Source organism: Amblyomma maculatum, chromosome 4 (assembly GCF_055883805.1).
Source record: "Amblyomma maculatum isolate TAMU_Amacu chromosome 4, ASM5588380v1, whole genome shotgun sequence".
NCBI lineage: Eukaryota > Metazoa > Arthropoda > Arachnida > Ixodida > Ixodidae > Amblyomma > Amblyomma maculatum.
In genome coordinates, this window is record NC_139347.1 from 192773512 (window position 1) to 192798710 (window position 25199).

The following is a 25199-nucleotide window of genomic DNA, read 5'->3' on the forward strand; positions in this document are numbered from 1 at the left end:
TACTTCAGAAGCTGCCCGCGCGCCAGCGAATAGGATAAGTCTTCAACGTCAGTGCTGAGCGCTGACGCAGAACGTTGTTTGTAGTGCTTCAAAAACCCAACTTTCATCCGTCCTCTTCCCATTTGCCATTACACCCAACTTGAAACACAAAAGCTACTTCCATTTGCCATTACACCCAACTTCAAACACGAACGCTACTTCCGATGACCATGTGGTAAAAAAAGAAAAACTTCTACCCTCGGCGGGATTCGAACCCGCAATCCCCGGTTTAGGAGACCGATGCCTTATCCATTAGGCCACGAGGGCACATGCTACGGCGGGATATGAGGCTGTTCAAGCCAAGTCGCACAGGCAGCCCCGTTCACATGAAGACCTGACAATCGGGTCCAGAGATTTCGCTCTGCCGTCAGCTATCTTCCGGCCCTTGCATCGATAATGCAACCGAGCGCCGCGGGCTGAGCTGTAGCTTCTAAGTACGGCTCCTGAACAAGGGGTAAGTTTCCTTATTCTTTAATTGTTCCATCAGAAGAGTAAAGAAATTCGAGTTATTCTATAAAATATAGATTGCCATGTTTTGATCAAATTTAACTGAAACCAGCAGTTTACAAAGTGATATAAAGCAAAATATAAACTGAATGCAACTATTGCAACCGCCCCCCGTTCTAACTTTTGAAACGTAACGACGGGACCATTTTCCTTGTTGTAACCTCTGAGGCCACGCTACATTATCATTCAACTATAAAATACAGTCACAGAGTCTTTTGTTGTTGTTGCTGTTGTTGCTGTTGCTACTGCTGCTGCTGCTGCTGCTGCTGATGATGATGATGATGACTACGACGACGATGACGGTGGCGGCAATAATGCTGATGATGATTATGTTGTTTTCATTGTTGGAAATGTGCCGAATTAGAACCGATTGGCGGGAAAATAATATCCGAATTGTACATCTAATATTCAAAGCAATGAGTACATCGTTATCTGCAAACATTAAAATAGCCTGGAAAAGGCACAGAATCATCGATCTGCAATAAAAAAAAAATACCTGCTGAATTTATAAAAACCGATTCCGGAACTTACTTGCCAGTCGGTCAACATATGCCTTATTAAAGCAGCATGCACGCTCGCTAATACTTGTGTGATGTGGTTTGCCACAGCCCCCTATTAGACACGACAAATAAAACGAATCATCGTCCTTAAAGAGAACTTAGCTGGTGGCTTGCGGTTCTAAAAATGTGGGAGTTACATTCAGAAGCCGTGACTCTGAACTTCACTGATTCAAAAATTATAGCAAGAAAAATAATAATAGATCACTAAAAAATGGCAAATGCGAAATTAAAAAGAGGTTTCTCCGATTATTTGCAAGAGAGCGCGTTACTTTTTAAAGCTGGATGTATGAATATTTAAATATCTTCAAATAGCGAATCTTATATCATGTCATTAAATTCGGTAGTAGCTGAGAGCGCTTCACACAAAAACGAGGTTTAAACACCTTTGAACCCTCCTTTTCTCAATGTTTCATTTTTTTTTTCAATTATGTTTTATAATTACCTGACTAAAAAGACACTCCATTTTTTTTTTTCATTATGACCATTTGACACTTTTGCTCTCCCCTTTTCAATTTTTAATTGTTTATTATTTCAGCTAACTACTGCACATTTAATTTGATTGCACACTGCAAATTTCTTAGCCTCATCAAGCGGTGTCTTTTCACTCTGAGCCATTTTACTCCTTTGAAACCCCTTTCTCTGATTTTTAAATTCTTTTCATTATTTACCATTACACACCCAAGGTTTTGCTAATTGGCATCATCAGCTATTGCCCTTTCATTATGAGCATTGACTCTTCTAATCCCCCTTTTTCAATAAATTTCTCATTTTTCTTAATTATTTAATATAGTGTTTGATCAATTACAAATTAAATTTTCTTAATTAGCATAATCAAACATTTCATTTTAATTTTAATCGTTTTTACACTTTTCAACTTCATTGTCGCAATTATATTTTTCCATATTTTAATCCATCGATAATCAATTAATTACAATTAATTCATTAACTCGTCCTCGCCTATTACGCACCAATTGATTATCAAACGAAGCACGAAATTATCATGATGCAATTTGTCACGCAGCCCCCCAGTTGTTTCAGAAATACGGTGCTGACAACTAATACTAATATTACTACCAGTAATAGTACGACTCCGACGGCTTTCCGACCGAACGAGCTGTATACAAGCGATCGCTTAAAAACATATCCACTTGAAATTGCTTCGTCTGTTGCAATATGCATATAACACACTGAACGTGCTGTTGGGAAAGTTGGACCAACATGATTGCAGTACCCGTTGAAGGCCATTTTCGAGTGAAAATTTCAGAAGATATAGTGAAGCTCTTGACGGTGAATGAAACCAAAAAGATGCATGCCTTGTCTGTAAACATCAAAGACCTGTATTATTCAATACCGCAGAAAGAATTGGTGGAGTGACTCAGCGACACTATTGGCAAACGCAACTGTGGCCTTCCAGAACGCTTGTTGAGTAACTTTGGCATGGTTCCTAGAGGTGTTGTCTGCCTATCTGAATGGACGAATATGGAATGAAAGTGAGAGCTTTTTCTGCAAAAAAAAAAAAAAAAAAAATACAGAGCCTCTTAAGATATCTGTTAACGGCGAAAGCCTACATTTCCTCCGTTTATGACTCGCCTCTTTTACTACTCATTACTAAGCATTTTATTTTATTTGTAATCAATTGCAGTCGTTACAAGTCGTCATTAGACATGTTGGTCGTTACAAGTCACACTGCACATTGCCGATGTGTGGTAAGGTGACCACCTAGGAAACAGTTGCTTTTATAAAATTCGCCATAGGAATAGAAAGAAACCGAGATCTACCGCCGGTAGAGGCGGAGGAGATTGCAATAGCCATTGCCATTGCACGACCAGGCGTGAAACACGTCATCAGCGATAGCAAAGCGGCGGTTAGAAATTTTAGCAAGTGTAGAGTCAGCAATCGTGCTGCAAAACTTCTGAACGAGTCGTCTCTCGCCGAAAGCTTGACCGTAATCTGGACCCCAGCACACGCCGGTCTCGCCGGTAACGAGGCTGCCCACATGCTCGCCCGCTCCTCGCTACCTCGGGGTGCTGCGGATGCCTCCACAACATCTAAAACCAAAGAATGTATTGGTACCTTTAGGAATGTGACCGACAACCTGAAGAAAGACCGGAGGATATATCCGCCACCGGTTAGATCCCTGAGTAAGAAGGAATCGTACGACTGGAGAAGACTCCAAGCTCGAAATTTCTTTTCGCCCCTGTGGAGGAGTTGGACGTGTGCCAGAGGGCGGAAGAGGGACGGTGCAGAAACCGAAATTTGTACATTTTGCGGCCATGTGGCAACATTAGATCATATAATATGGAGATGCGTTCGTGCCCCAGGGCGCAACGCGATTAAAACTAGCGATGAATGGGAGACCACGCTAAGAAGCTCCGACGAAAAAACGCAGCGATTCGCCGTCCGCCTGGCGGCCGAGGCTGAAGACCTCTTCTCCTAGACGAGGCCGGGTGTCCTCTGGCCGCGGTGCGACAGACTGCCTCCCCGGACGCCTGCGTGCGGACCCGTAGGTGGCTGCTGCACCATATTCGGCGGAAATAAATGTTCTTCCTCCTCCTCCTCCTCAACAATGCTGATAATAATAGTATTCGTGGCTACCTTTTTTTCGAGTATGCTCCATATCAGGAATTGTTCAGTAGCGCTTTTAGTGGTGTCAACATGTTGTGAATAGGTTCAAGAAAATTGTGCGTTGTCGTTTTTTTTTTTTGTATTCATAAATATATGCCAACTAAAATTACAAACACTAATATGAAAAGTCCATGGATAACGCGAGACATTATTCATGCCAAATGAAAAATCAAACGATTACGAAGAGCACTTAAGCTTAGACCCAGCATAGCAGCTAGTCAAACACTTACCAGTTCTATAATTAGCATGAAATCTAAACTCAAGACCGCAAAAAATAACTATTACACTAAAACACTTCCCACCTTTATCAAAACTGTACCTGGAAAATTTTGGCCCTATATCGGCCCTAAAAAACAAAACGAAGAGGTACTTTGCATTGAAGACGACACAACAACTGCCAATTCTCTCAATAAATATTTCCAGTCAGTTTATGCTATCGATGACGGAAAACTGCCGGACATCATTGCATGCACGTCCAGCGCAGTAGAGAAAATTACTGTAACCCAACCGGACGTATTTAATATTTTGTTAAATATTGATTCAAGAAAGAGCGCTGGCCCAGATAATGTACACCCAATGCTTTTCTTAGGAGATATGCTGAGTGGACTGCAAAGTACTTCTGCCTGAATTTTAAAAAATCTTTAGCAACGCATAGTTCCAGCAGAGTGAAAAATAGCAAAAATCATTCCAATTTACAAAGCTGGCAGTAAATCTCAACCTTCAAACTATAGGCTCGTTTCATTAGCATGTACTGCTTGCAAACTCCTTGAACACATAATCCTTAAACACTTAACAATGGATATGACGAAAATGTCATATCCATTCAGCATGGCTTCCGCAGAGGGATATCAACTATTACTCATCTTCTTGAGATAACGTATGACATATCACTCAGCATAGATAACCGCAAACAGACAGACACGACATTTCTAGATTTCTCCAAGACCTTTGACTGTGTAACACACCTCAAACTTATTAAAAAACTTCAATCTTCCTTAGCTGATAGTCCCTTCATTAGCTAGATTACTACCTTACTGATCGGTCACAATTTGTCCAAATTAACCGCAATACATGTGCCTGTCACCTCCGAGGTGCCACATGGGAGTGTCTTAGAGTGTCTTAGGGAGTGATATTCATAAATGACGTGCACAACAACTGTCCTGTAAATATTCGACTTTTTGCGACGATTGTGTTCTATACCACGAAATTAACTCCCCTAAAGACCACGATACACTAAACGCCTCATTACAGACGGTTTTCAGGTGGCGCGAGGACTGGAAGATGGGTCTTAATATTAACAAATATGCAATATTGATTATAACGAGGAAAAAATAAATGCCTAACTTTGCCTACTCCGTCCTCGACACACCCGTAACTCGCGTTTCTTAGTATAACTACCTCGGCCTAATGATACGTCATGACCTCCGATTGAATGCTCATATTAGCAACATTACTATAAAAGCTCTGAGACGACTATTCTTTCTTAACAGACACTTGCGACTCGCACCCCTGCAACAAAACTTCTGGCTTTTAATACATTCATAAGCATAGGTGGGCATTTGACCTCAAAAACCTTGACCTCACCTCAAACTCAAAAAATATTTGGCGATCTCACTCAACCTCAACCTCATCAATTGAGGTTGAAGTCCCCCAGGCGACCTCACCTCACTTTTCAGGTGACCATTGGCGACCTCACTCAACCTCACCTCAAACTCAAAATGTGAGGTTGAGGTCGGGCGCTCGACCTCAAACAAAAAAAAAATAAGAATCATTAAATTAAACCGTAACTTAAAGCAAATATACATTTATCGGTAATCCGGGGGTATATATAGGCTAGCCAGAATTTTGTCGTATGAAGGCTGTATTTTACTCCTAATTTTATACTACAATTAATATCCCGGATAAAAGCAGAGACACTCTGGACACTACATGTCCAACTCTGCACTAAAGTGGCAATCCTTTCCCCCTCCTCGCCTACCCTTTTGTGGTCAGTTTCAATCTAAGGCCTACATGGGTACCACGTTACTACGCATAGGCCCATAATGCAATACAAAGAGTTTATCCCATCTGAGCCACGTGAATAAGATTCGTATTAGAAATAAAACAAGCCAGTTCTTACTATAAACTGAAAAGATAAATGCTGTTGACCCTAGTGACGACGACAACAATGACGATATGCTCTTTTTCTTTTCTTGCCACATAGCGCTAAACAGACAGGGACACAGCGAGACACACGGGACGGGCGCTTTTTTTATCGCCCGTCCCGTATGTCTGGCTGTGTCCCTGTCTGTTTAGCGCTATGAGGCACGAAAATCGACACCAACGCGCCCAAGCTTTCATCCTGCTCTTTTTCTTAATTGGAAAAAAAATGGTGATTGCCGAGCTTTTTTTTAATACACTGTACATTGCTTTCCGACAGAATACATTAAATTAAGAAAAAAATGGGAATGCAGTGAAAACTTCATAACGCTTATAGAAAATAAATTACTGGAATCACAGTTGTCATGATTATTAACTAATTTTTTGTACTGTGTAGCGTCTGTATAAGGAAAAACTTCCATTATTTATACTACGTTTTGTATAGTACTGAAATTAAGCTTTCAGCATGTGCTCAACTTATAAGCGTTTCTAGTGCTGAGTGTATAATGTTCGCTAACCGTTAGCCTTTTGCTTTATTTTGTTCTAAATGCAGTCTTTTCTCCTTTATAAATTAAACCATGTATCACTTTCCGTCCGGAATAATAGTTTGAAATTGTCGAATTTATTTCGCTCCGTGTCACTCGGCTTTGACATTTAGTTAATACGTGTAATTGATATTATGTTCATACTGAAGTGCCTCAAATAACACTGCTTTGTATTCGGTTTTTCTTTTTTTCCTCTTTAAAACTTTCCCTTCCAGTTTGTACGTATTATTTGTGTCCTTCCTGCTATAATCTCCTGCGAGATTGGCAGTAGTGCTAAATAAATAAAAAATAGATAAACCACTCATTAGTAGTCATTTTAATCATTGCCGCTCATTACTAAGCATTACCAAGCATTTAGCCATTTCTAATCAATTGCACTCATTACAAAACGGCTTTGGACGTATTGATCATTACAATTCATTAGTAGTCATCTAGCCTTTACTATTTATTACTAAGAATATTCAGTACTTTCTATTAATTGTAGTCGTTACAAATCGTCGTTAGACATATAGTCATTACAAGTTATTATTATTCATTTTAGTCATTACTACTCATTACTAAGCATTTAGTCTATCTAATCAATTCCGGCCGTTACAAGTCGTCATTAGACATATTGATCATTGGTTCGAGCTGTTTAGATTAATTCTAGTGCCAGGTGGATATTGTTACAATATTGTAACCGACGTCACAGTTGTTTAATTCCTAATTGTGATACTGTAGCGACTTTCCCTACTACCTTGAAAAGCACGGTGAACAAATGAGCATAAGGCAGTTGCTGTTTGGGCTAAACGAAGTTTGGACCTAGATGCGAAGTCTGTATGATTCGAAGAATTCCTACGTTTAATTTCTTGACTTCCAGGTTTACACAAAACGGAAATGACTTTGTTGCGAAGCAAACCGTCGCCGCTTGTCGCAACAATAATAAAATTGAACTGCTCGGAGAGATTTCAGCATATTGCCATACGTTGAAACGCGTTTCTCAGGTCTGTCACGGTACAATAATTAATTAACCATTTTGAACGAACGAACTTGAACCGAGCGAATAGCGATTGTAGAAACACTGAAATAATGAAAAGCCTCACATCAGTTTATTTGCATTGAACACGTAGCGAACTAAATAGGTGCGTTATGAGCTAATGCACTTAATAGCTCACGACATAATATTAATAATTGGTTCACAGGGAAGGCCAGGCGCTGTATCCGTCACACCTGTTAATGTGGACACCTGATCCGCGCCGATTTACATGCGATCGGGCAAATATGATCTGCCGGAGAATTACCATGCAAGTTGGCTCCTGTTTTATTTACAGATAACGAATAATATTGTGCATCGTATTTTAACGCAAACAGCCTGCCATTCCTTTAACACTGAGAACTTATATGTCCTTTCCCACATTTAAGAATAACTTGAAGGAATATTTGTTGAATTGGTGATGTTTTATATTTTTTATGTCTGATACCTGTATTAGTGCCTTTGATTTTGTGTAAAAATACTGATTTGCCATGTTTTGTATATTATAACCTTTCGCTAACTTTGCTGCTATTATTTATTTTGTTGTAGTGATCTATCGAGGGTCCCGGTGCAGTCTTATGACTATGGGACTCTCTTCTGTATTTTTATGCATTTTGTGAATATGTTCAATCTAATAAACTTTCACTTTCACTTTCAAAACGTTTGTGGAAAATCAGCGCAGGCAGTAGACGCTGTGTATTGGACGACGTGTTTACACGGGATAGCTCGCAAATGCGCTTGGTGAACTTTCGCGATCAGTAGAGAACAATAATAAACGCAAGGTTGATACGTGGATGGTCCCCACACGCATCGTAGCGTTCTCACAGAGTACTTAACGCAGCGCAACATTGCATTTGGACTTAAGTTGAATTGTATGCTACAGGTGTGCATACATCCGACATGTTGGCTCGGTCAGCAAGACGAAACCGCTGCCCTGCGCTGGGTAAACACAGCTACGCTTCGTGAGAAAAATGCATTCGGACTTCATGTTTCTCACGAAGCGTAGCTATGTTTACCCAGCGCAGGGCAGCGGTTTTGTTTTGTTGACCGAGCCAACATGGCGGGCGTATCTCTCGGAGAGCATGAGAGATGGCGCTCCGTATTTCGCATGTGTACGCTTGTGTCGATGCGAACCAAGGAGGATATATAAAGGCCGAGGCTGGAGTCACGCCCGTAGCAGCAGCCGACCCCACACACGTTTCACCTGCTGCCACGCACGGAAATACGTCACACTCACGTGACCCGTGCATGATGACGTCAGTGGATGCGCGCTTCCGTTTAAAATGGCGCTCTGCAAGTGTTCTGTACCACCGTGGTACTAAGACCGTAGCCGAGTAGCGTTTCATCTGTGTGGAATTTGCTCGCTGTCATAGCTTTAAAGGCGTTAATTTTGTTGCGGCGGTGTTAATTCTTGCTATTGGTACGCATGAGCTATTTTGTCTTGTGAGTTGTGCGGTAAAGGCGAAGTGTTGCACGCGCGCAGCAAGAGAAAGACAGTCAATTCCTGCGTTCCTGTCTCGTGTAAGATACTACATATTTTGGCGACGAGGATGTTAGCTTAACCCAGGACCTCGGCGTGGACTGTTGGCCGTCCATCATGAGCTTTTCAGGTCTTCAGCCGCCTCTGCCCTTCCGTGGGAGTAATGGAGGCTGGCGTTCCACAACTACATGCTGGCGTCTGGTGCCTCCACTAGATACCTCCACACTTCTGCTAACCGGAGAGGGCTATCCTGCCAGCGAATTTTCTACACATTGTAGCCGCCGTCCCCTTCAGTGCCTACCGCTGCTGCCTCACATTCCGGTGACGATGCTATCTTTATACTGGCGACGCATTACAAATCTTCCGTAAATGTGATCGCCGCATGCCACCGTTTTCACTGCCGAGTACAAACTGCCGGAGAGATAGCATATGAGTACATCGCTGCCCTTCGCAGCCTTGTCGGCGACTGCGGTTTTGGGAGCTTCGCGTACATCATCAGGGACCAGCTGGTGAAGGCCATTAGTCACTATTTCAGTAATCGCCATCTCCTTCTTGACTCTGTCGCGCTAGACAGTGCCAGCAAGCTTCATGTGAAGCAAAGGAGCTGTCAGAAGAGGTCGCTCCAGTACAGTGCGTGGGATGCGAGTGCACATCAGAACGGGTCCTTCAGGTCCCTTACATCAAATGCAGTTGCCACGTATGTAAATCTTCATCTGCACTTCCGGAGTGTTCGTGCTATCGCTGCGGTTCTCCTGCCCACTTGGCGAACGACTCCACATGGCAAGCTCGCAAACGAAAGTGTCGTCGGTGCGGCGAAGTGGGCTATTTGAAATCTGTCTGCAAGTCGTCTGATCGTTCCAGTGAAGTTCAGAAAGTCGAAGATTCTTCTAGCAGTGCTGCTATTGTTCAGGTCTCTACTGTTCCTCTGCAACCTCTTGCTTTGCCAGGCAAGCTTTGGGATAAGCCTGCTATTAACATCGTGGAGCGTTTCGACCAAGCTCCTAGTAACTGTCGCTTTGCAATAACACTCATTGACTAGTTAACGTAGAAAGACGGGCTAGTTGGTCTTGATAAGTAGAGTGCATGCTTTGTCAGCGTAAAATTAAAGACAGGACTAAAGGAGAAAGACAAGGGACAAACGCTGAAGTTGAAGTTGAAGTTCAGCGTTTGTCCCTTGTCTTTCTCCTTTAGTCCTGTCTAATTTTACGCTGACAAAATATGCACTCTACTCATTGCCTATTACAGTAAATGGCCGGAGGCTTCTTTCACAACTGCCACAGTTCTAGAATTGCCTCTAGGTACATTTGTTCACGAGGATTACCCTGAAGAAATAGTGTCGGATCACGGACCACAATTCTCATCCTCGGGGTATACGTAACTGCTACTCCTCAGTTTATGACCCTTAGCCCAATGGACTTGTAGGACAGTTAAATAGGGTTTTCAAGGCATATGTTCTGATGGCTCTTTGCGAGCAACGTGACCTACGTACCGCTATTATAATTCTGTGTCTACCACTGTGCGCCACATTCCACGACAGGAATCGCACTAGCCATCCTAGTTCATGGCCAGATGCCTCGCATAAGACTTAACGTTGTGTGCCTGCCCGGATCAGTGCTTCTCGACTGATCGTACAAAAGCACTGAAGCTCTATTGCCAGTGGCTAGAGCAGGAAGCAAGCCAAATATAAGCTTTATGCAGACCAGCGGAGTGGAACCAAGCACTATGACTTTCAGATTGGCGACTATGTGCGAGTTTGCAAGTCGATTGTGCGAGGCAAGCTGGCTGCTCGATTTCAGAGCCTCGAAGAGTTGTGGAGCGAATTGGACCAGTTTCACACCTGCTGGATGATGGGCGAGTGTGGCACTCGTCCAAATTATGAGCTGTTGGAAAAGCAGTTGTTCAGCGCCAACCTCCGCCCTCGGCTCTGATGGGGCTCTCCCCGCTAACATTTTGTTGCCCACTGACTGCACCCGAGTGTCGACCAGTCCACGTACCAGAAACACAGACCAGAGTCCAACCTCGCATAACCTCAATAACGCAGATGTTAGCCCGGGAGCTTCCTCATTCCTGGCTTTGCCCGACACAGAACCGACAGACCCCCCTCAACCAAAGTGTGCCTCAACAGCAGCAACTACTACTCCTCTTCCTTCTCCCCGCAGAAGAAAATGTGAAAAGAAGCTTCCCGCAAGGTTTAAAAGACTGTGATGTATTAAAGGATATTTAGCCATTTGCCAGCAAGGTTTTTTTTTTTTTAAGTGCGGTGGAAATGTGATGAGGACGGTGTTGTTGCACATGTGTACGCAAGAAAACGAGGAAGTGAAATACAGAACGGCTGGAGAATAGCCAATTGCTGCGTTGCTGTCTTGTCTACGCTACAAGTTGCATTATGTTTCTTTGGTTCGAACCCGGGTGCTCCAGAACAGTAGTTGGTTATGTAAAGCGTTGCTCAATTCAGGTATAGGCATTTGGTAGGAAAGAGCCAGTCTTTTGCATATATTACATAGCCCTTCTGGCCTTTTGTGCATATCGTCGCACGCAAGATAAAGGGATGTTTTTTACTTTTGCTCACCTTCAAATAGTGTGTCGTGTGGTGGCTGCTTGGTGACTAGGACAGTGAATTACGTTGACCAATATTTTTCATCATGTCGCAGTCACGATTTTGTACGAGCAGACAGAAATAGCTAAAGATGTTTCCACGGGGCAAATGACATCTATCTTCTCATTTACCAACTCACTTGACCGGTTAGCCTACGGCATTGTCGAGAGCAAGCCTTTGGCGTAAATCGCTTTCTTCGCCATTCTCCTGTGAGACCAGAACAAGTACACAGCTAATGTAAGCCAGACCACTCAACTTCTACACACAAACGATTGTTATAGGCAGGCACTGCATTGTGTATCCAAGGTGGTGAGGTAACCATATCTGGTAGACTACCAGTAGGCCTGTTCCTTGGCTGTAGTTGCAGAGGCGCTCTATTCAGCGCACCTACTGGAGGAATAGTCGAGTCTCCCCATTTTGGGCTGGAACTGACTTGCGACGCTATTAGGACGACTTTCCACCAACAAGGTTATCTGCTTTTACTTCAGGTTTCCATGAAATTAAATAGTGCTTCTTTGTAAAGACGCTACACTGATCAGCTCCCTTTTTAACAGTGATCAGACGTTCCAAGAGCCTAAATGGGGAATGTTGCATACACATGCAGTTAAATTACTTAGCATTTACTAAACATGTTTATTCAGTCATATTTTTTGACCTACTATGTCTGAATATTAAAACATCCTCGCAGCCAGTGGAATTACATTTTTTAATCAATAGCTTTATGGGTTGAATTCATGATCGAACCGGACGAAAAGCACAACAGCTGTATACATTCCAGACCAACTCAGAGTCTCCACCAGCCTCCTCAGGATCAATCCTTCCCCCCACTCGGCAGTGACAGCCGTTGCAGCCGGAGCCGTTCCGTCTCCGCCTCACGAAGCCCCCGGGCCAGACCCCAGACTGAACAGGCCAAGACAGCGAAGCAGGTCGCCTGGAAACCCCCCACACAACTCACCGCCACGTCTCCCGACTCGCAGGTAAGGGAGCTGGCAGACATGGTAACGAAACTACAACTACAACTAGCTCAAACGAATGCGAAAATTCAAACATTAGAATCTGCGCAAATGAACCCTAAGTTGCAGCCGCAGCAGGTGGCTCGCGCTCCTACCACTGACGCAGTCAGTGATCCAAACATGGATACCAACGAATCTAAGCGCCCAAAACGTAAAGCGTCTCCCCCCTCTTCATTAGCAGACATCGACGCCAATTTTGAGGCCTCTGCTGCGCGTATGTCCAAAATTGAGGACACCCTACTGCAACTCACTCCCATGATCGACCGGCTCGCAGAGAGCTACGCTGCAATGGCAGCAAATATTCAAGCCCTTACGGCCCGCCTCGATGCCATCACCAGCCCACTACAACCCACCACCCCTTCGAAATCTGCAACCCCTCCAAATCCCGCTACCTATGCACCATCTGTTATTGTCGCCACGTCGGAAAGTGCAGCCTCGTGCACCCGTGCAGGAGGTATTTTAAAATCCCCTATGGCGCTCTCGCAGCGCCCCGAACCATACGCCAAACGCAATGGCTAATTCCCCCATCATAGTCTGGCAATGGAACTGCAGGAGCTTCAAGGCAAAGCGGCGGGCCTTGGAGCACTCCCTGCAGGCCCAGCCGCGTACCCCTCACATAATAGCACTCCAAGAAACATACACAGACTCTAAACTTGTCAGTTACGCCGCATACAACCAGCAAAAAACCCAAAGACCCAACACCGCGATACTGGTCCATAGAAATCTAACCGCTAATCAACTGGATTTGAACTATGCTGAAGTCCCTGGACTTCAGTTCAGTTCAGAACGCCTGAACTGAACTGAACTGAAGTCCCGCACACCTTCGTACAGGTCCTCCCGAATACCCGATCACAAGCCCCTATTCATATCCTAAATGTCTACAGCCCCCCCAGCGACAAAACCACACGAGTAGCCCCCCTTATCCACAAGGCCTGCATGGTCGCAAGCACAGGAATGCTCCTCATACTTGGTGACTTTAACGCGTCGCACGAGCAGTGGGGCTATCCCCACAGAACATGCGGCCGTAAGGGAGCTAAAGTATGGGAAACCGCCCAGACCCTGGGACTTACACTACTCACCGACCCCGACAGACCCACCCGCACAGGTAACAGCATCACACGGGACAGCTGTCCTGACCTCACTTTTGCTCGAAACATCACAAATGCGCGATGCGAAAATCTCGGCATGAACATAGGCAGCGACCATTATGTTCTCAGCACGACATTCACAGCCACACACAGCAAAGCCCCTCGCCGCACAGTCAAGCACACCAACTGGGACGTGTTCAGATACGTACGTACTAAACGTGCACCGATCCCCATCGAGGACCTGGACACCTGGACAGCCTCACTACTCCAGGATGCCACCTCCACGACTACACAAGAGGAGGATGGCCCCAACCCTGATGCCAAACACATCCACATGTGGGAAGCACAGCATAGTCTTCACGCTCGCTGGCTCCGATGCAAACATAACCGCCCTCTCAAACTTCGCCTCGCACGCCTTGAGCGAGAAATCGAAACTTACGCCACCAAGCTTAGCCAGGAACAATGGCATCAAACATGCGACCGCCTAAACGGACAGCTAGGCTGTAAAAACTGATGGTATCTGCTTAAACATCTCCTTGATCCGACCCACACTAAGGCCACATCCCACAAGAACCTCGCCCGAGTAATACACGCTTTTCAGGGCACAAATGAGGAACTGCTCGACACACTGACAGACAAGTACATTAACACCTCGACCGAAATCCCCATCCCCGCGGCATACACGGGACTTCCAAACACCGACATGGACAGGGACATCACAACAGCCGAAATTCATGCGGCCCTCAATCACATCAAGACCACCGCCGCCGCAGGTAACGATCATATAACTAACAAAATGCTCCGTAACCTCGATGACCAGTCCGTCGAAGCACTCACGGAACTTTTCAACACCCATTGGCATGATGGTCGCCTTCCGGATACCTGGAAGCATGCCAAAGTGATCTTTATACCTAAACCGGGCAAAAAACTTGAGCTGGGCAATCTCCGACCTATTTCCCTTACATCTTGTCTTGGTAAGGTGATGGAACACGTTATCCTTAACAGGCTTAAAAACCACACAGAAAAAGATCTCCTTCCGCCCACCATGATTGTGTTCAAAGCCGGACTGTCCACTCAAGACATCATGTGGCAAATACAGCATGACATACTCGACCCAGGTCCCATCCGGGCCACACGGACAATTCTCGGCCCCGATATTAGCAAGGCGTTTGACAACGTATCACACGCCTCCATTTTGACAAATCTCGCTCAGATGAATGTAGGCACCCGTACCTACAATTACATCGCAAACTTCCTACACAACCGCACCGCAGAACTCCACATTGGCGAACTCATCAGTGATAAGATTACCCTGGGCACCAGAGAAACCCCACAAGGTGCAGTCCTCTCCCCTTTCCTCTTTAATGTCACCATGAGAGGCCTTCCTCCAATTTGAAACGCCATACCTCACGTAAAACACTCCCTATACGCCGACGATATCACCCTCTGGACCAACTCTGGTTCAGACGGGGACATCCAGAGTTCCCTCCAGACAGCCATTGACACTGTTCACACCTATGTACAGGCGAACGGCCTCACATGCTCCCCAACAAAATCGGAGCTGCTTGTCATCCGCGACAGAAGAGTGCGCAGACCGGTTCCCGCAGCGCTTGAGCTCATCACGCTCAAGCGCTCAAGCGCTATACCTTCCGTCCAGACCATTCGTGTCCTGGGCATGCTAATACAGAACAATACACAGAACTCCGAAGCAATACAACGCCTCCGCACCACAGCTCACCAAATAATCGGCCTTATTCGCCGCATCTCCATACGTCGTAGAGGCATGATGGAGGATGACCTCTGCCGGCTAACACAGGCATTCCTCGTTAGCAGGATAGTATACTCTTATCCCTACTATCACCTTCACCGAAAAGATGAGGAGGCAGTTAACAGCATCATCCGCTCGGTGTACAAGGCTGCCCTAGGGTTGCCACAATACGCTAGCACACGACACCTCCTCCAACTGGGGATTTACAACACTCTTTCCGAACTTATAGAGGCACACAAGACAGCCCAAATTCATCGCCTCTCCAGGACAAATCACGGCCGTCACATCCTTGACCGGTTAAACGTCAACCCAATAGGCGATCCCCATCCCACAGCCCCCCTCCCGACATGTGTACACAGCCGCCTCGTTGTCAAACCACTACCAAAAAAACATGCTCCCTGACCGACACGACGCGCGCCGTCAACACAAAGCCAGGGCACTCGATGAAACCTACCATACCGATGAACACGCAACATACGTGGACGCGGCAAGGCAAGATGGAACAACACATGTGGCCTGTGCTACCACGCCGCAATCTACACTTATCTCCGCCGCCACGGTGCGTGCCTCCTCCCCCACCGCAGCGGAAGAAACAGCTATAGCGCTGGCCATCGCTGACCCGCGTACGCGTACAGTCCTTAGTGACTCAAAAAGAGGAATTCTAAATTTCTCGGCAGGCTACATCTGCCTTCCTGCTGCACGCATCCTGCGCGGCTGCACTCCCGACCACAAAATTAACCTAGTCTGGGTACCCGCCCACGCGGGCAACTCTGGAAACGATGGGGCCGACCAACTTGCCCGAGGATTAACAATCCGGGCGGTCGGTCTCACGCATCTAGACGCACTCGCTGAAGCCACCCAGACTTTCGCCGAAATTACCAGTTTACACAAAGAGACGCGACGCCTTTTCCCGCCTCCCCACCCCGACCTCGACCGAGCACAAGCCACCCTGCTGCGCAGATTACAGACACACTCCTTTCTTAGTCACTCCAGGCTATCACTAATTACTAACGGGGAATACGACCCCGTATGTCCAAATTGTAACAACGGAGATCCCGCCACTCAGACGCACATCCTCTGTGGATGCGTAAATAATCCGCCCCCAAGGGCCCTCCTGCCAGCTCCCTCTGCGGAAAGCTGGCACCAACTCCTTACCAGGCCAGACAGGAACACACAACTTTCACTCATTTCGTGGGCCCAGGATGTCGCCCCCATCTGGGGGCCACACAGGACCCCTCTGCCCTAATTCACGACATCTGGGGCAAATAAAGTTGTCTCTCTCTCTCTCTCTCCCAGACCAACTTGGGCTATGAGCCACCCTGTAGGGGAGGGCTCTGGATCATTTCGATCAACTTTAACTTCTTTAAAGGCCCACTGTCCACCCTCCGGTCGAAAATATTTTCTTCCCCGGTAACTGTGAAACTTCGCCCCTTGAACGCAAGGCCGCAAAATGTTTTTGAAAAGAGTAACTAATAACGCAGTTACAGCCACCGCAATCACGCGATTCTGTCATGCTTCTCTCCTTCCGTTCCCTCGCAAAGGTTTTTCACTCTCCTGCCCGAGGTCGTCTAGCCTCCGCAAGACAAATTCCCTTCCACCTCCGCGTTTAGCGGGAGGTGGGGCGTGGCACTCCGCGAGCGCGAAAAAAAAAGAAAAATAAAACGGCCGAGGGAGCGCGCGCCGCTGGATTCAGTCTGGCCGTGGCGAGGGAAAAGTGCGCAGCGAGCGGTAGACACCCATCCTTCTCCCGTCAGTCAGCGAGACGGACCAATGGACGTCGTTCGCGGTACGTACGTCATTACTGAGGCCCGTCGGGCCAGCGCAGGAAACGGGGAAGCTGGCTTCCCAAAGGAGAGCATGAGTGAGCTTTGAATTGTATTTTCGATGCTTTGCGGCGTGCGTGTCACTGTAGCATTGTGCACAGACTATCTCCGGTACCTGATCGAAACACTGGGCTCCTTTTCTTAAAAGGGCCTTCCCTGGACAGTGGCCCTTTAACAGGTACTGACTGTGCACAGTGCATGGGTGCTATGTTTTCTGCATCAATTCAGACACGGCTGCCACGGCTCAAACCACTGTACCCTGGTTCAGTGGTTGAGCATCTTAACCACCGAGCCACTGTGGCGGGGTAAAAGTAAAAAATAGGTATATAAACCTTGGCCTTTTTCTTGGCACACACCATAGTTTATTTCATCCATGTCTCTGATGTAACACCCTAAGTTTACTTCACTTGACAATAATGAATCAAAAGCCAAGACATTTATGATAGCCAAAGTTGCTTATGCGCCATAAAACCCCATATAGATAGACATTGAAATTTTGCGTATGGAGCCGCAACTTTAAACCCAAGCTTTAAGGCCATCTTAGCCCATGCAGTGCTCAGGGCACTGCTGCCACCCAGTAAAGTGATCTTGCAACTTTGGTGACAGGTTGCAAAGCTTGAACAGTTACTGTGCACTCCTGATTTATTTATAGGAAGGGAAAGGCGAGGTAACTGTCTCACTTGTTTTCTGTGGACACCGCAACCGCGCCGTTAGGGAAGGGAGGAAGGTGGGAGTGAAAGTGGAAAGAGAGAAAGAGGAGCCGTAGTGGAGGGCTACGGAGTAATTTCGACCACCTGGGAATCTTTAACGTGCGCTGACATCGCACAGCACACGGACGCCTCTTCGTTTCCCTGTGCACTCCTAATGCACTGTATATAGTGCACAGTATGCAATGACTATGGCGAAGGAAGGCGAGAGACGGTGGCAGGCGGGCACCATCTACAAAGCTATCCGATAGCCCCTTTCGGGCCCTGACAGAAAGAACACTTTCATATAATGCCTCCTTCCTGGTAAGCATGTGAAGCTCTCATTGTTACAATTGTTGTTCTTTTTCTTTTGAATTATGTTTATGAAGAGCAGTACTCTCCCCCATTTTTTCTTTGTGCCACCCCACCGAGAGTACCATATTGGCAGACCCTGATTCTCTGCAAGAACAAAGAGTAGAGCTACCTGGCACTTCCTATGATTTTGTTACTCTTCAAAAATGCTTGCTTTTGTCGCAATGCCCAGTCTACTTACCCCCTTGGCTTTGGTATCTGTGACAGCACCTTTTGCATGACATTGTCGCCCATAAGGCTTGACAGCAGTAGTCAGTGCGCCAAGCACAGATTCCTCGTGAACTTTTACTAAAGCTTTCGTAGCACACTTGTTGCATGCATGTTGGTCAAAAGACCCCATTCCTTGGGGTGTGCAGTCAAGCTGCACAATGGGGAACTTGTGAAGCTGCCAAAGTTTCTCAGGGAAGCAGATAAAACCCATCCTCACCTTACATACATCTTGAGCTTTGGGCTATTTGTGCCTTATAAAAGAGTCAAAAGAGTGTGACCTATTATATACATTCTGCTTCATAACGTGCTTTTAAATGGCACCTTCGTTTATTAACAAAGGTAGGACTTTTCAATAGCAAAAAAATTATGCCGAACTCAAATTTACTGCAAAAGCTATACAGCATGGGGTAAATAAAAAGATGTGAGGTATGTCTGATGCCGTGGCCTTTGTCTTCAACTATTTGAGGATGCCTCTTGCAGTTGGCAGGTGACATGAACAAGTGACTCCTGTGACGTCACAAGACCGCATGTCACGGTGGAATCGGCAAGTGCTGCTAACTTTAGCTTCGCCATTGAGATGGGAGGGTGAGATCAGAATCGCCTTCTAGGACTCTTGAGTCCCAGGCTAGACATGCTACCCTAGGTCACACAAGCACATTCATACGGCTTGGTTAAAGTTGGGCTTTATATCTATGTCACTCCTGGCAGCTTGAGCAGCACACATTACGGCCCACCTCACAGCATGCCTCTGGCAGGTGGCATGGCTGGCCACTTTTCGGCTGTTTCTGTGACATCATCTGTCTTAAATTTACCTGACTGTGCTTGCTTGCATTAAATGTGCGTGTGACATCAGCAGCGACATATGTTCTCATGTGGTTTAACCATGTAAACTGTCCTGATCTTCAATTTGCTTTAAAATAGCAGGCCTGGTCCTTTGTGGCAGTTGTCAAATGCCGAGAAACTTGCACTAAGCGATACAAGGAACAGCAGGCAAGAAGATACAAAGTCATCTACATACACCATCACGTATATCAAAATAAACTACGCCAAACTAGTGTTCTTGCTTGGTTTATTAAATTTCCCAGATTAAAAATTTTTTTCAGGTGTATATAACAGCAAAAGAGCAGCATTTCTTCGTTTCAGTACAGATCTAAGTATGACCATTATTGCATTAACTACACTTACATTGAATACTTGGGCTCACAAAAAGACTGAGGTAGACCCTAAGTTCCATGCCGCGGCGACCCCTTTTGTGATGGGTAAACCAAGGCGCCCTTGGGTTGTACGATGTCAGTGCACGTTATAAAACCAAGGTGGTTGAAATTTCTGGACCATTCTACTATGCTTTGAGATGTTAAACCCATTAACTAAAGAAGTAAACCCCAAGTGATCTTTCTTTACCCACACAGGAGTAGCACATTATACGGCTGAAAAGAAGGTTAACTGAATCACAGAAAATGTGAGCGCATACAGCTGTAGGTATAATTATCTACTGGTAGTAAATTTACTGCCAGCTGGTTCTTAAAAGGACATGCATGTGTACACATATAGCTATGACAGGAAGCACACTTCTAAGCAGTAATATTTGTTTTTAGTGCCTAAAGCTTTGAATAAACATGTGCATGTCTTTTGAGTGCCCTGCGTACGCTGACAAGCGTGCATACTACGATAGCATAGAAAAGCTCGCCCCAGTGCCTTTAACAATGGGCATTGTTTTAGGTCTCTTAGCCTGCCCTAGGCAACAGAGACTCGCAACGAACTCTTTTTTACGTATTTGAAAGACATTGGACTTTTAGACAAACTAAGTTCACCTTGAATGTCACACTGTGGCATTTTTCACGCTGTGAACTCTATAAGCACATTTATCGGACTATGCATTTCATCATTTCATTTTATACCATTACTCCACGGTGCACCTTAGAACACACTTAATGGCTGCATTTTATCTCCCTCTTCATTTCTTTTAATCTCCTCAGGATTCTTTTTCCATCTTTACATCCCGAATTCCCCTTCCTACACAGAGTAGCATGTCAGAGAAATTTAAACGGCTAAAATCTATGTTCTTCATTAAAGGGTCTCTCTCTCTCTCTCTGTGGATGTCTTTTGACCTTGTGGCCAGCAGGCACCACCACAACGCTTTGAACTCGCACAGAGAACATACTTTTGTCGGTATAAAGAAATTTTCGAGCTCACAAGACTTTTAGAATAAAAACAACCAAAGTAATATATATGTCTCTTTGTGTGCATTCTTGTGACAACGTACCAGGCACATGAACTCTTGCGAAATTGCTGCACCTACTGTCCAGTAACCAAACATTTCAACACCCAGCACAGCAATCCTGTTTTGATCAGTATTTTTTCATGTTTTCGAAATAGCACAAGTGCACTGGTCCACAGTCAAGAGATGTGTAAGAATGCCCTTCCCGGTTGAATTGAGGCCTTTTGTATATTACAGAGTCAGCACCTGTGACTCAAGTCCCAACATCAACTACAGTTGATGTCATGACACATAAGCCAAGGTGGGGCTCATTTCTAGAAGAGTCAGTATTTTCGTCCACATGGGCATGCCTACTACGAGCAATGATGAGTATGTTTTGAAAATGCCCAAAGATTGCAGACAAGAAAAGCATACTCTGCAAAGTCTGCATTAACCGTGCCCATGACATGGACGGGCAGGGTCATGTGTTTCTAGTGAAAGTAGCAAAGGACAATTAAGCTCGGCTCAGGGACTACTTTTATTTCTTGAAGTACGGGGCAAGGTGGAGAGGTTCTGGGTGAAAACAGAACATATATGAGGCAACACAAGCAGAAGTGCTTTTAAACTGATGAAGAAAGTATACTAAGTTCTTTTGGACAGCAATAGAAAATGAATTGACTAGTTCTGTTCAAAATTTGTGGTAGTAGCACAGAACAAAAAGGGAAACAAGGATCAATATATTTCTATTGTCATCCTGACATTTCAACAACTCATTTGGCATCCTGGACAGTATGACGAAATATTTACAGCTATACGAGAAAAGGTAACATTTGTTTATATTTTACGAATTAACAGTTAACTAAAATGTAAGCATGTACAACAAGGCAGAACATGAAGTCCCGGCGGCCCATGACATGAACTAAAATACAGTGATGATCATCTGCCCTGGTGCTTCTCTGCAGTGCACAGGTACAGAGGGGCGAAGCATACACAACAAACGATGTGCTAGCATACATACAGGCTGTGCCTAAAACAGCTGAAAGCAACAACGATGCACTTACATATGAGGGCCAGTTCTCGGGAAAGCAACATAAAAAAAAAATACTGCAACAGCGAGTAGCTATACGGGTAGCTACCGCACCAAATTAACATGTACTACGTACTACTTTAAGTACAGCACTGCACACTTGAAGAAGACGTGACCGAAGGGGCTGTAAGCAACTCGCACTGTACACAAACCTCGCAAGTACACACACTGTCCCACTTCTATCCCAACGACGTTTAGAAACCGGGAGCACAAAGTATCTACGCGCAAATTTTACGATAAATGACTGATGCAATAAATCCACTGTGAATTCTTTTTATATAACTTTCAGTAATGCTAAGAGAGCCTTACCAAAACAGTCAATGCGGGAAGTGTTCTCAATGTGGTAATATGGTCCCTGGAAAGAGACATGACACTATAGAGGCTAGCACATTTGATACTCTATAACTACAGTGCGCCGCCATTTGTAATACGTCCCGCAGTGAAAGTAGCTTGCAGCAGTGCCGCACTGTACCATTTGTTGACAAAAAAAGAAAAAGAAAGCGACCGCAAATGAAAATATTGCACTTAAAAATAAATTTCAGGCTCTATAAAGGTCCGCATAGATGGTGTGTTTTAGTTTTCGCCTGCCGATTCTGTTATACCATCCATGGCTGCAGCTGAGATGGCAGACGACGCGGCTATAGTGCTCTAGAATATTGCTAGAGCACTATAACGCGGCCTGGGAGACACGAGAACACCATACACGAGATAGTATACAACTTCGAGTGTCTCAGAGAATTGCAGTGAACAGGACATCCGACCAAACGACGCCGAAGCGTAGCTATATATTATCCGTAGAGCTTCCGTGTAAGCAATTCTAGGTTATATGAAATGCGAATCACACTAGGGTCGCGGTAGTGCGCGCGGCCTGTTATCATATGTGCCACATATATTATTACAAGTGAGACATATGTACCACAGAAAGAACAGGGTGCTCGCATTTGGACGTGGCGTAACAGCTGGTTGAATATATTACGAAACGAGCTGTGGTGATCATGCAAAATAGTAATAAAAAACTAAAATCTTTATTTAATGCATACGGGTTGAACTATAGTCACGCGGCACATATTATACCTGCCGAATTTTTCAGCGCTGGAAAATATTTACCTACTGCCCCATATCAATGATTTTCCAGGTACGCTGTTTTTGAAAGAGAGAAAAAAAAAGGAGCCCTGTAGAATGATGGAATGCAAGGACGTCTTCAGTATACAAACAGGGGGCTTCTCTGCATGTCAACTTTTGTTGCTGTAAAGCCCACCCTTTATGATATTTTTTTTTTTTTTTTTTTACAAAAAAGTACCCGATATCCTCTTCACTGGCTGTCATGCTGCATCGTTGGCGGAAGCCGGCAAAGCAGTGATAGGAATTGGTTAATGTGATAAAAAAGATCCATGTTGAAAATTTATAACTTTTGCTACTAATATATTCTACAATTTAGCTCAAAGGACGGGATTGCTGCACATATATTGGTCATGTTAATGTAAAGTGCTTGCCCGCAAAGTGAACCGCATGCAAAGGTGATGACAAGACCTGTTTCCGCTCATAGATACATGCTTCATCTATGCCAATAAACAATGAACAAGAAGCAAATCAGCAATTGCCAAATAATTCTTCAGCTGGTAGCAACATTAGAATAATAAAACTATTGTGTAAGTTGTATTATTGTTTGTGTTACATAAGTAATTATCTGATCTTTTCAATGTTATAATAATTATGTTGTTATAAATTATCAAAGAATATCATTATGTTGTATTATAAACAATATTTAACATTACAAAGCAAAATTCCTTTGATATAGTCTTCTCTACATCGTTATGCACTTTTTCAATAATGACTGTAAAACAATATAATAAAAATATACTTAAAGCAGTGGGTAGGAGAATTTTCCCCCCTGTCTCCTACCGCGAAGACATTTTTAACTAACAGTACTTTGCAACTAAATCTCTTAAATTCTGCCTGCAACAGAGCGCATGCACAGATATAGTATTTTGTTAGAAAGGTTTGCTTACTACCCATTCATCACTACCCCATGGGGCACCTTCTTTTTTTTTTTACATAAACAATAAAGCAGAGGGCTCCGGCTACTCATTTTCACCCACTCATATGAATCACCTGGTCTGACATTAAGCATTGTGTTAACATATCTACATAATATCACACAAACACAATCAGTACACTAGCATATAAAACCAAGTACTATATAGCACCTCTTAATTATGGCCTGGTTATTATATGCTTGGCTCCATGCATGGCATCGACGCGAGTGCACCGAGTTGTATATGTTGTTTAGTGTTGTGCAGGATCATATATATGTCACTATATGACTTGTTGGAGTCACTCTAGCTAAAAATTGTTTAGCTGTTTGACTGGAGATGTAAATTTTCCATCTGGAAACAAAAATACATTCCAGATGGATAGGTAGTTCAATAATCGAGCCTGAAAACTATGTCATTCTGGCAGGAATATGGTTTCCAGCTGGAAAGAAGTGATTTCCCGTTCAAAAGCCCAGCTATAATTCAAATTATTTTAATACAATTCATCTAATTTATGCTGAACATTTCATTTATGAACTCTCGGACAAAAATTGTAGAGACAGTTTAGGACGAGGTAAGGGAGGCTGCAGTGACAGAAATATCAAAAGTTCAAACAAGAAGTTTCTAACGAAGAAATTCAGCCTTTTCTGAGTGGATGCATATAAATGAAAGATGAACCAAAGTACGGCCAATATGCAACATTACTATTCCTAAAATAACTTAGCAAAATGCACAAGAAAGTCCCATTTATAGGTTCAGTGAACAAGGTACCATGCATTGCACAGTAAAATAGAAAACACAGGTCCGTCTAGAAATATTGAACACAAAACTTTGTCACTCACATGGTTGATATTGGAAAAATACAGTTTATTTAGTACACTAGCACTGTACAAGTAAAAACTGAAGGAGGTAATTAGTTTGGCAATGTCAAATCATCCCTTTTTCACAGGTACAAAATATTAAAACAATGTTGCCCCTGATTGGGTTATTAAATTGCTGACATTTTTCGTCATCAAAGTGCAAATGATAAAAAGATGGTAATAATAAATTATAAAGAAATAATATAGATAGACAATTTGATGCTGAATGATTAGCTTTGTTGAAGATTGACAGCACATTGTTTATGAAACAAACGGCTTTTTTTTTTTCTAGAGGCAGAAGTGCACTGATGTCTTTTTTAGTTGCCTTCCATACCAGCGTGCAATAGTTAAGGTGGGAACGAAAAGCCAGGCGCCCGTGTGCTGTGCGATGTCAGTGCACGTTAAAGAACCCCAGGTGGTCGAAATTTCCGGAGTCCTCCACTACGGCGTCTCTCATAGCCTGAGTCGCTTTGGGACGTTAAACCCCACAAACCAAACCAAACCAAAATATGACATGGTAAACTTGATACTGGGTCTGAAAGAGGGCATACCTACAACA

The 25199-nt window shown here is 44.4% G+C and overlaps 1 non-coding gene across 1 annotated transcript; it reads right to left on the reverse strand.

The window, feature by feature from the left end:
* Positions 1 to 233: 233 nt before the first annotated feature.
* On the reverse strand, positions 234 to 306 carry TRNAR-CCU (transfer RNA arginine (anticodon CCU)). Its single transcript has one exon. It is a non-coding gene; the product is annotated as a tRNA-Arg (tRNA).
* Between the last annotated feature and the right edge of the window lie 24893 nt (positions 307 to 25199).